Source organism: Drosophila takahashii, chromosome X (genome assembly GCF_030179915.1).
Source record: "Drosophila takahashii strain IR98-3 E-12201 chromosome X, DtakHiC1v2, whole genome shotgun sequence".
Lineage (NCBI taxonomy): Eukaryota > Metazoa > Arthropoda > Insecta > Diptera > Drosophilidae > Drosophila > Drosophila takahashii.
Window position 1 is genome coordinate 20,972,081 of NC_091683.1, and position 10,002 is coordinate 20,982,082.

The following is a 10,002-nucleotide window of genomic DNA, read 5'->3' on the forward strand; positions in this document are numbered from 1 at the left end:
TAAAAATCCCTGTCTATATCGTTTCTAGCTGACTTTCAAATAGGAAACTAGATTTTTTTGCAGTGCAGCATAAGCTTTGTGTGATTTAGCCCCCAGGGATTGGAAAGGGGAAAGGGGGAGGGAAAGTAGGGGAGAGCAAACATCAGGTAGACTTTGAGTACACTTGCACTTGAGACTCCTCTTCGCTTCTCTTCTCTTCTCGTGGGGAAAATGGCAGTGGCTCTGGGGGTCCAGAATACCAGAATAAAAGGGGGGAAATCGGAGGGAATTGCAGACTGCCGGGGGCTGGCACACACATCGATACTCTCGCACTCACACACACACGGGGGGAGTACAATAACAATTGCTAACTAAACATTTGGACAATTCAGCTGGAGGCTGGCAAAGAAAGGAGACGAATCAACATAAAACACAAAAATAATACAGGGATAGCATAATGATACGGGGGCCATATGGTAAGACAACTCGGTGGCGAAAGGGGCTCCAAAATCAGATGAAGACAAACAGGACCAAAACGATTGAAGTTCAAGTTAAGCAGCTGCCCAAAGACAGATTCGAATCAAGGATTTGTTGGCTGAAATTGGAAACAAATTGGATTTTCAAGTATTATAAAAAATGTATTTCAAATTATATAACCCCTAGATAACCACTTGATAACCCGTAAAATAACTGTAACTGTATATTTTTCCCACCTTCTGTTTCCACCTTTTTTTTTAACTACTTATCCCGCATAAAACGAGGCGAGAATTTTTAGGAAAAACGAGGAAAAGTGTTAATCAATGAGGAAAAGAAAACCCATTAACACTTTTCAACCATCGAACCGCATCAAACAAGTTGCAGGCGAACTGTGTTGGGTTCGAGTTGGAACCCGAGCATGATCGGCGATCATGTAAAAAGAGCGAGATGGAAGAAGATCTCACTAGAGCGAGAGGGAAAATCGAATCGTTTTCAAATCCCAGACGAAATCAAAGTTTTTGATTTTTTTTCTGATTTTATGCCTATGCTAAGAGATTTACAGTTTGTGCGTGCCGAAAATGTTAATGAATTTGGCTATGCTACATTGGATTTGCCGTAAATCGCTTATAAATATATTCAAATCGAGGGGCAGTGAGAAGTATTCACTGAGAAAACTAAGCAGGTTCTTTAAATATTTATATTGTAACATAAGCTTGGCCAGAAAGTGTTTTCAATATAATTGTATTTGAAATAATGAAAACAAAATATACATACATGCAATAAATAACTAAAAATCATAAACAAAATAATAAAAAAAATATTTATAACAATTTAATTAAAAGAAAATTATTAATGCTTACATTTTTTTTACATAAATTTGTTTACCTTTATTTACATTTGTTTATTATACCGACTTTTTCCCAGTGCATGCATGTGATTTGACTGCTGGAAATTATCTATGCGAGGCGATTCCAATTGCTTGTGACCCAAAAATTGAAAATGTTTTTGTCTTCCGTAATTTCTGTTGTTCTTGCTAATTGTGTGGGCAAACAGTGGAGGGCAATATGGATTCGCCATGGGAAGAATAAGAATGGTACGGAATATCGGGCAAATCGGGCCTAGAATCTGTATCACTTCGTTTCTGCTTTCGGCCTTCCCTCTTCCCCTCGAAATCAATGGCAATATTTCAAAATGTCAGCCCAGCTCCCTCGGTCTTGGCCACAGGTGTGAGCCACAAAACTTGAGCAGCCCAACAAGTCGGTTTCTGGAGGGGACTCGCCACTTGGGCAGGGGCGGCTCATTTGAGAGGGGTTTTGGGGGGGAGTGGCATGGGGGCTGATGCAGCATCATCCGCAACATCAGAAGCAACAGCAGCAGCAGCTGCTCCATAAAACCCATTATACCCAATCATCATCAGGCGAGCGACTCGGGTTCGAGTTCAGGTCCCCACAATCGGGATCGCTTCCATGCACTCAGCGAAAAGGAGGTCTTCAAGGGATGCACTACCATGAAAGAAAATGTCGTTAGCTTACAGATATGTACATATTTACTTTTAAGTTAGTATGAATTAGTCCAGAATTTTGGCTTTCAGCTTTAGAATTCTTATTTACTGCAATGGGAAATTCATTGGATTTTGGATACATAAATATTACTTGGTTCAGTGATATTATTTAAATATGTAAGGGTGTTTTTTTTTTTATTTTTATATATCTGTAGGTCCATTGAACTTATTTATAATATTTTTGAAATTAACTTTTTTATTATTTTGTTGATAAATTATTCATAGAATTATAATTAATTATAGATTTATCTTATCCTTTCTTATCATTCCTAATTTTATTTTAATATTATTTAAATTACATTTACTCCGTAGTCTTGATAACTTTTCTCAGTGCATTTCGGACGGGCGCAATTTTATGCAAAGAAATCACTTTTCATACGTTGGAATCGTCCGCATATGAGAGCCGGCTCACGAAGGACAGACAAGGACCGCCGAACGGAAGACCCACTGAGGGAGCGAGAGGGTCAGAGGGAGCGAGCGAGAGGGAGAAGGAGAGGGGGCAACTGGTTTATGCGATAACTAAACTTTTTAAAGGAGAAGCGGCAACAAACTGGCCGATAGGGGCGCATATTTGCTGCAAGCCATACAAATACAAGGCACAAAACACCAGGCTCAAAACACAAAATACAAAATACGAAACACAAGGGGGGACCAAGCGAAGTTGTTGCAGTGCTTCAATTTGCAGACTTGCGGTTGCCGCCACGAATGTCAAAGTAGCTAGTTTCACGTCATAACTGGCTTTGTATCGAAGCGATCGAAGAGTTTTGGGATTTTTGTTGGCCTTTTTTCCCTGCCTTTTCGGTTAATAACAACTTTTGTTACCGATCCTTTGTGTTTTGTGTATTAGTTTTAGGAAAATCATTTTCCCATGGGTGCAAATATGTTATTATGCTAAAAACTTTGTGGCTTAGAGATATATTGATATCCAGTTAAAGCTAGAAAATAAGCTTCGATTTATGTTCAAAAATACAGGTCATCAAACTTTAAAAGAAAGCTAATTTTCAAAGAAAATTTTATAAAAAATATCAGAAAAATAAATTAAAAACCAAAATTTTGTTTTAATATATATTTACTGGTATTTTAAGTATTTATAGAACTTTTGGTTTTTTTTTTATTTTTTGTAGTCTTGTCAGAACTGATTTTTACAATACATTTTTCTTTAGCTGTTTTATTTTTAATACTTATTTATTTTAATTTTAATTGTTATTACTGGTATTTTTGTATTTATAGAACTTTAATTATTTTTTTACTGTCATCACTGATTACTTTATGTGATTTGTATCGTTTACAAGCTGTGCGAGCGAGAGGCAAAATGCTTCACATAATAATGCTCAGTAAAGTTCAAAGTTTACACTTTTCGCCGAGGAGTGAAAAGTGCGGGAGTGAGACAGTAGCCTATCGTACGCCCTCTCGCTCCCACTCACCGATCGCATGCCATTCGCCTGCTGTGCGCGTGCGCAGCCTTCTTCTTTTTTTACCTGTGATTTTTTCCCCGATTTTTTTCGCTTTTTATATTCGCTTGCGCGAAAAACGGCAGCCGACTGCCCACACTTCTTTGTTGCTGCTCGCTGCTCTTCCTCACCTGAGTAGTTTTTTATTTTATTTGTATTTTTTTTGGGCAAATCTGAGCCTGAAATCCATTCATAAAAAGTGAACACACTCAAGTGCACTTGCCTTTTGTTCTTGGGACTTGGTTTTTGGTTTTAATTGCTTCACTTTTACGATTTGTTTGCTATCGGCAAGGCATCTTGATTGATTTTGGTGTGCTTTTGGGAGAAAAAGGGCGACATTTAAATGTGTTTCCATTTGATTTCAGTTTAAATGCTATGACCATTGAGTTCTAGAAATAAAATAAATTCCAACTGAAAGGAATAATTTTACCTTGAATAATTTTAAATAGTTTATCTACTAAAACCAAGAGTTTGTAAAGTTAATTAATCTTTTTTTTTCCTTTGGCTGCAATAACAAACATTTTTCTGCTGCGAATAATTCCCAAAACCATTCCAAGACTGCCCTTTAATCAGCTCAAAAGATGCTTAATGGCCTCGTCAAACATTCCGGAAAGTAAATTAGCAAACGCAGTCCATAAAAATATTTCCCTTGCTTGTTGTAAACACAAGAATATAAAAAATGAAAATATATATGAGAGGAAAACATTTGTTTGGAATGCCAGACGTTTTTTCCTCTGCTCGTGTTTTTCTTCTCGATGTGTGTTTTGTGTTTTTTGTTTTTTCGCCTTGTGTTCATAAGCATATTTCTAATTTGGTGTATAAAGCGGCAATAACAACAACTATGGACAACCAACTGACACGTGTAAAATTGTTCGCTTGTTAATATTGTTTGTGGTTGTTCCCGTTGTTGTTGTTGTTGCCGCTGTCATGTTTTTGTCCGTGGCAAAACTTTCACTTGATTTGGCATTTTTGTGGCGCCCGAGTAATTTCCACTGCTCCGAACTCCGAACATGGGAAACAAGACAACAAGCATTACGGACCAAAAGCAAAAATTACACACTGGCCAGCGAATGGCAAAAAGTTACCTCGAATTATCTTCATTGGCCTAAAAGTAATTTGGAAATATTTGGCTTACAATTTAGCATATTTTTCTAAACCTAAAAATGTATTTTGACAGAAAAAACAAAAAATTAGTTACATTAAAGTAAGAATTTATTTCTCACTTCCTTTCAGTTGATTATTATATTTTATTTCAATAATTATCTTAGATATTTACCGATTTGTATTTAAATTTATTAACATTTTACATTTTATTTATACAACGTTCATGGTTTTTTAAAAATAACTTTATAGTTCTTTTAGATATACTTCGATTTGTGTTTTAATTAATTCATATTCATATTTCATCTTTTTAATATAACGTACGTTTTACAAAACTATTTTATTATTTTATGTACTATCTTTATTTATTTTTTTTTTTATTTATAGTATTTTATTTTATCTTCCTATTTTTTCCTTCCCTTTAAAGCATGTAAATGGGATGAAATTAAAGCGAAGCGAATTTGCAGGCGAATATTGCATGGTCTCTATTTTTTTTAATGTGAAAAGTGTGGCGAGGGCTAAAAAGGAAAACAGCAACACTCCATTAGTGGGGAAATATCCACCCACAAAATAGATCACACAAGGACGATGCGTAGGCGACAGATGCGAGGGGGTGGTGGAGGGGTAGGGCGCCGGAGTTTTATGGCCATTTTGCCCATAAAAATTGCTGTAACAAAACAACAGAAACGCATTTGGTACCGCTCCAGAAAAATCCACCCTCCCCGCCCCCTTGTTTTTCCTTTAGAGGCTGCAGCGGCGCCTCTTTTATGTCAAAGTCAAAGGCCAAAAGGCGAGCACATAAAAACGAAGCGAGATGGCGATATGCGGGGTGTCGGCGAGGGTGGACTTGAAAGTTGGCGGGGAAAACATCAATTTCAAATATTTATAAAGTAAATATAACGTTAATATTCTAAGGCCGCTTTATAAAATATAAGTAAAAAACTTGTGATTGTTTTAAAACATTAGATTACTACATTTCTCAATTTATATTGTTATTTGCTTCATTAAATTTTATGAAATAATTATTGAACTATATTTTAAAATGTTTTTTTTACATATAATATTTTTTGAAATATATATATTGAAATAATTACAAAACGTTATTTTAAAATGTTTTTTTTATATTTGTGTGTTATTTAAATTGGGCTACAATAAAACTAAAATGTATATGTTAGAGCAGTTATTTCGAAACTTTTTAAACACCCCTCTGCGCCTTGCCATGCGGACGAGAAAGATAGTCAATCACAAAACACAAATTCGATTAAGTTGTTTAAAAACAATTTTTATTTATTACCCACGAGTTTTATTTGGTCGTCGCCGTTATTGTTGTTGCCGTTGTGGTTTCTTATCGATGGGGCACCTACTTTTCTACCCATTCCCAAAGAAACGATGCACCTTAAGGATTTCCCGATTTTCCGATTTTCCAGCGGAAATGCAAAGTGTCTGTCGGCGTTGGTTGTTTTATTATTTCTTTTTTTTGGTTCGGGCTCTCGTTTCATTATTTGTAAATTAGCCGACCGCCCTGACGCTTGATAAAAAGCTGTGATAATTTGAGGAAAATCGGAGGGGGAAAGGGGAATTAGGAAATGGGAAAACGAGAAAATTGGGCGAGGGAAAAGGAAAAATGAGAACGAAACGAGAATGGATGACAATGGCACGCCAACTCAGGTAGCTAATCTTTGTCCAACGAATTCGGGAATGGGAAGGCGATAGTGGAAAATAGAAACTACTTAGCATATCAATTTAGACCACGAGGAACTATGGGTAGAACTACGTGTATGGAACCCGAATGTGTCACTCGGCAGCACAGAGAAGGGGACGCGGGGCCGTGTGGAGGGATAATTGCCTCGAAGGGTCAGATCCCGCTCTAATATCCTAATTGACGAGCCTGGAAATGAATGGAAGCGATACTATTTCAGTTACCGATTCCGGGGAATCCGAGACTGTGACCAAATCTCAATCCCGAGTATGGCGAATCTTTATCGGGGGTGGCAACGGCAAACCCCATGTCAAAGGTCAGTTTCGGACGCATGCCGCGCATATATCTATAAATAAGATAGGATAATATGGGTTTCGGGGCTTAGGGTCTGTGGGTGCGGGGCTGACAAATAAAGCGTAATTGGGGGTGAAAATTTCAGGGGTAACGACGGTGGGCAGAACGAGGGTTATTTTCAGCTTTGATTGATGGAACTCTATATTTATATATCTGTCATTTTCTATTCCAAGTTCAACCAATTTCGTTAAGTCGTTAATAAAGCGTCGGAGCAGATTAATAATTAATTGTTTTAAAAGAGAGCTAGCATTCAGCGTTGGTAAATATATACTTTTAATTAAAAACTTTCCTAGAAAGAGAAAAAATAAATAAATAATCTCTGCTGTCGCACGCGACATTCGTACGCTTTGCAGGTAAAAACAAGCTTTTGTAGTTCCCGAATTCGGACAGACAGACGGACAGACGGACATGGCTCTATCGACTCGGCTAGTGACCCTGATCAAGAATATATATACTTCATAGGGTCGGAAACGCTTCCTTCTCCGTGTTACATACTTTTGCACGAATACAATATAACACACACATTCACACATTCGCACGCAACAGTTTATCCGTCGTGTTTTAACGTGGAGTTTCTTTAACCTTAACTTAAAACAAACCCTTTAAAAGCCACTTTCAAAACATACCAAAATATGCTTAGGAAATGACTTTTTTGTCGATATTAGGTATTTTCAAGAAAATTTACCTTTTGGGTTTTCCTTAGTTATTGTATTTCCTCACTTTGCAACAGTATTGATAGTGGAACTATCGATGGTGCCCACTCTCGTAGTAGCTAAGTAGTGTTCCCTTTTGAAAATTTTATAAATATATTATATTGTATATATTATATATTATATATAGGCATTTCCAGGATGTCGGACGTGACAGTTTTTGACTTTAACTTTAAAAATATGAGTGACTAAATATTCTGTATTTTTTTATTTTTTTTTTGACAGAAGACTGTCACGTCCGACATCTTGGAAATGCCCATATCTCATTATAAAATTGTTTATAAATATATACATTTTTCTTACTATTTTGTTTGTACCAAATTAAAGATATCAAAGATCTTGTAAATGGATTTCCGCAATTTTTCAGCTGACTAAGAGTCAAAAATGCTGCTCATAAACAGATAAATAATAAATAGACCAACTTGATTCAACATTTTTTAGAAAAGTGGGAAATTACAAAAAATTTTTGTTTTTCGTTTCAGTTCACTTATTTTATTTATTTCTTAGAACCGGCTTTCTAAAAAGCGACTGTGCTATACAACAAAAAAATATAAAGTACCTACAAAATATTTTTACATTGTTAATGTCAAAAAACTGTCACGTCCGACATCCTGGAAACGCCCATAAGTACAAAAGTTTTTTTCCACTGCATATATTAGCACCGACAACATTTATCACTGGCTAAAGAGCGGCAGACAGATTAGACTGGGACTTTTCAAAGGGCAAGCTTTGAATGGGTCCTTTATCCTTGCTGGGAGGCCAAAGGAGAACTGATGGTCCTCATTTCGGCCCCAAGATGGATTCGTAATGAAAATGCCTAAAAATCGCACGGGTGCATTACTTTTTGTGCCGACTCATCGGATTCGCCTGGGGAATCAAAAAAACAACAACAATGGGTTGTATGAGAAAGAATCATATGTAAGTTAGTGGAAGTGGAAAAGCAGGGCAGGAAGTTTTTCCCCGGCTGGCTTCCTTTTCGAGTGGCGGCCACTTAACGACAAATGCGAATCATTTTAAATTGTCCGGTTGCCCGGGAAAAAGCAGAAGGGATTCGGATTCGCATGCGGATATTCCGTTTCGATTTCTGATATAATCAGGGCGGCCAAAAGGTCACACATTCTGGCCGGCCAAAAAAAGGTCGCCTAATCTATCTGCTCCAAGTGGATATGATTAAGATGCCACACCCATTTCCGCAAAGAAGAAAAGGCTTTTGGTCAGATATTTTTAGATTTTTCCATTGAATTTCTTGTTTGCTCTGTGAATGGCCATAAAAATAAGAGCCCTTTGGTATCAATTTGGGAAACATGTTTCTTATTTTACAAAACGCCTCTTTAAATTGAAAGAATTATTTAAAGGTTGGAATTAAATTAATATTTATATTTGGCTTACACTACAAAATGTTCTTCTTAAGGCCTAGTACTCACTTCATTCAAAAAGCCTACGAAAAGAAAATCTCCATACGAAATTTTGATCACGAAATTTTTCGCCTGTCACTTTTGTATAGAATATTTCGTTTCGTTGCCTTTTTGATTGAAGTGAGTACTAGGCTTAAATGAAAAGATTTATTTAAAGGTTAGGTGTTTTATTTTAGCCTCTTTAAGAAATACTGTTTTAACACATGGGGAATTATGTTTCTTATATTGCAAAGTATTAAATTTAAAGAATTATTTAAAGGTTACTTCACAAAATTTGTTTTTTTAATTGAAAGAATTTATTTAATGGTTTGGTATTTTATTAAATTAATATATATTAAATTGAAAGAATTATTTAAGTTTGGGTATTTTTTTTCATTTATATTTATTGGTTTTTTTATAGTAAACAATTTTCTTCTTAAATTAAAAGAATTATTTAAAGGTTGAGTATTTTAATGTAACCCCTTTATGAAATACTATTTTTAATATTTTTTCACTTCCCAGCGATGGTAAAACACTTTTGAAGTGGGTCATTTCTCTCATTCATAGAAAGTCCAGTGAATGTCGAGCCGCCAAGGCAAGGTCTCTTATATCATTTCATTCGCTTGGTTTTCGCTGCAATTAAAACAATTTGCAATGTTATAATTAAACATTTGCCTCACTCTCGACCATGTCAAACAAAAAGCTGACAGCGCCACATGCATATTACTCTTTTTTATACCTTTTGCCCGATTCATTATCTTGGGGAGCGGGTCTTCTAGAGTGGGCCGCAGGCCATGTCTCGACTTCTTGCCAGTTTCGCGGGTTTCTTGAGTTTCTTGAGTTCGGGGGGCCACCAAGTGGATTGCTTTGCATTGGATTGGATTGGATTGGACTCAACTGGAGCGCAGAACTCGAGATGGATTTTCGAGTGACCTTTTGCATTAATTGTCCAGCGTCCAATGTCTAATGTCCACTGGCCAATGCCAGATCTTTGCCAGCTCAAAAGACACATTATTTTCGCATTCGATACGATTCGTTACGATTTCGATTTTGCAGTCGATTTTACTGTCGATTTTACCAACGATTTCGTGTTTCGTTTTTCATGCCGTGTGGGCGTTGGGTTGTTGGGTTTTCCTACGTCTTGTTTTCATATAGATATTTCTTTTAAATGATCTCGCCGGCTGGACATAATTTTTCATTTGGCGCACCAGCGAAATGTTAATAGTCGACGCCAATGAATGGGCTTTAAATATATAATGGAGGGGCGTCTTGAAAA

At 36.4% G+C, this 10,002-nt stretch overlaps 1 long non-coding RNA gene across 4 annotated transcripts; it reads right to left on the reverse strand.

Moving 5' to 3' along the window:
* Positions 1–1,341: 1,341 nt before the first annotated feature.
* LOC138913843 (uncharacterized) lies at positions 1,342–4,683 on the reverse strand. Of its 4 annotated transcripts, none has more exons than XR_011419707.1 (3): positions 4,554–4,683; positions 3,692–3,783; positions 1,342–1,958 (listed from the first exon to the last, which is right to left on the reverse strand). It is a non-coding gene; the product is annotated as an uncharacterized lncRNA (long non-coding RNA). The 4 variants fall into 4 exon arrangements; XR_011419706.1 differs by having other exon boundaries at positions 3,496–3,783; XR_011419708.1 differs by having other exon boundaries at positions 3,442–3,783.
* Positions 4,684–10,002: the final 5,319 nt, after the last annotated feature.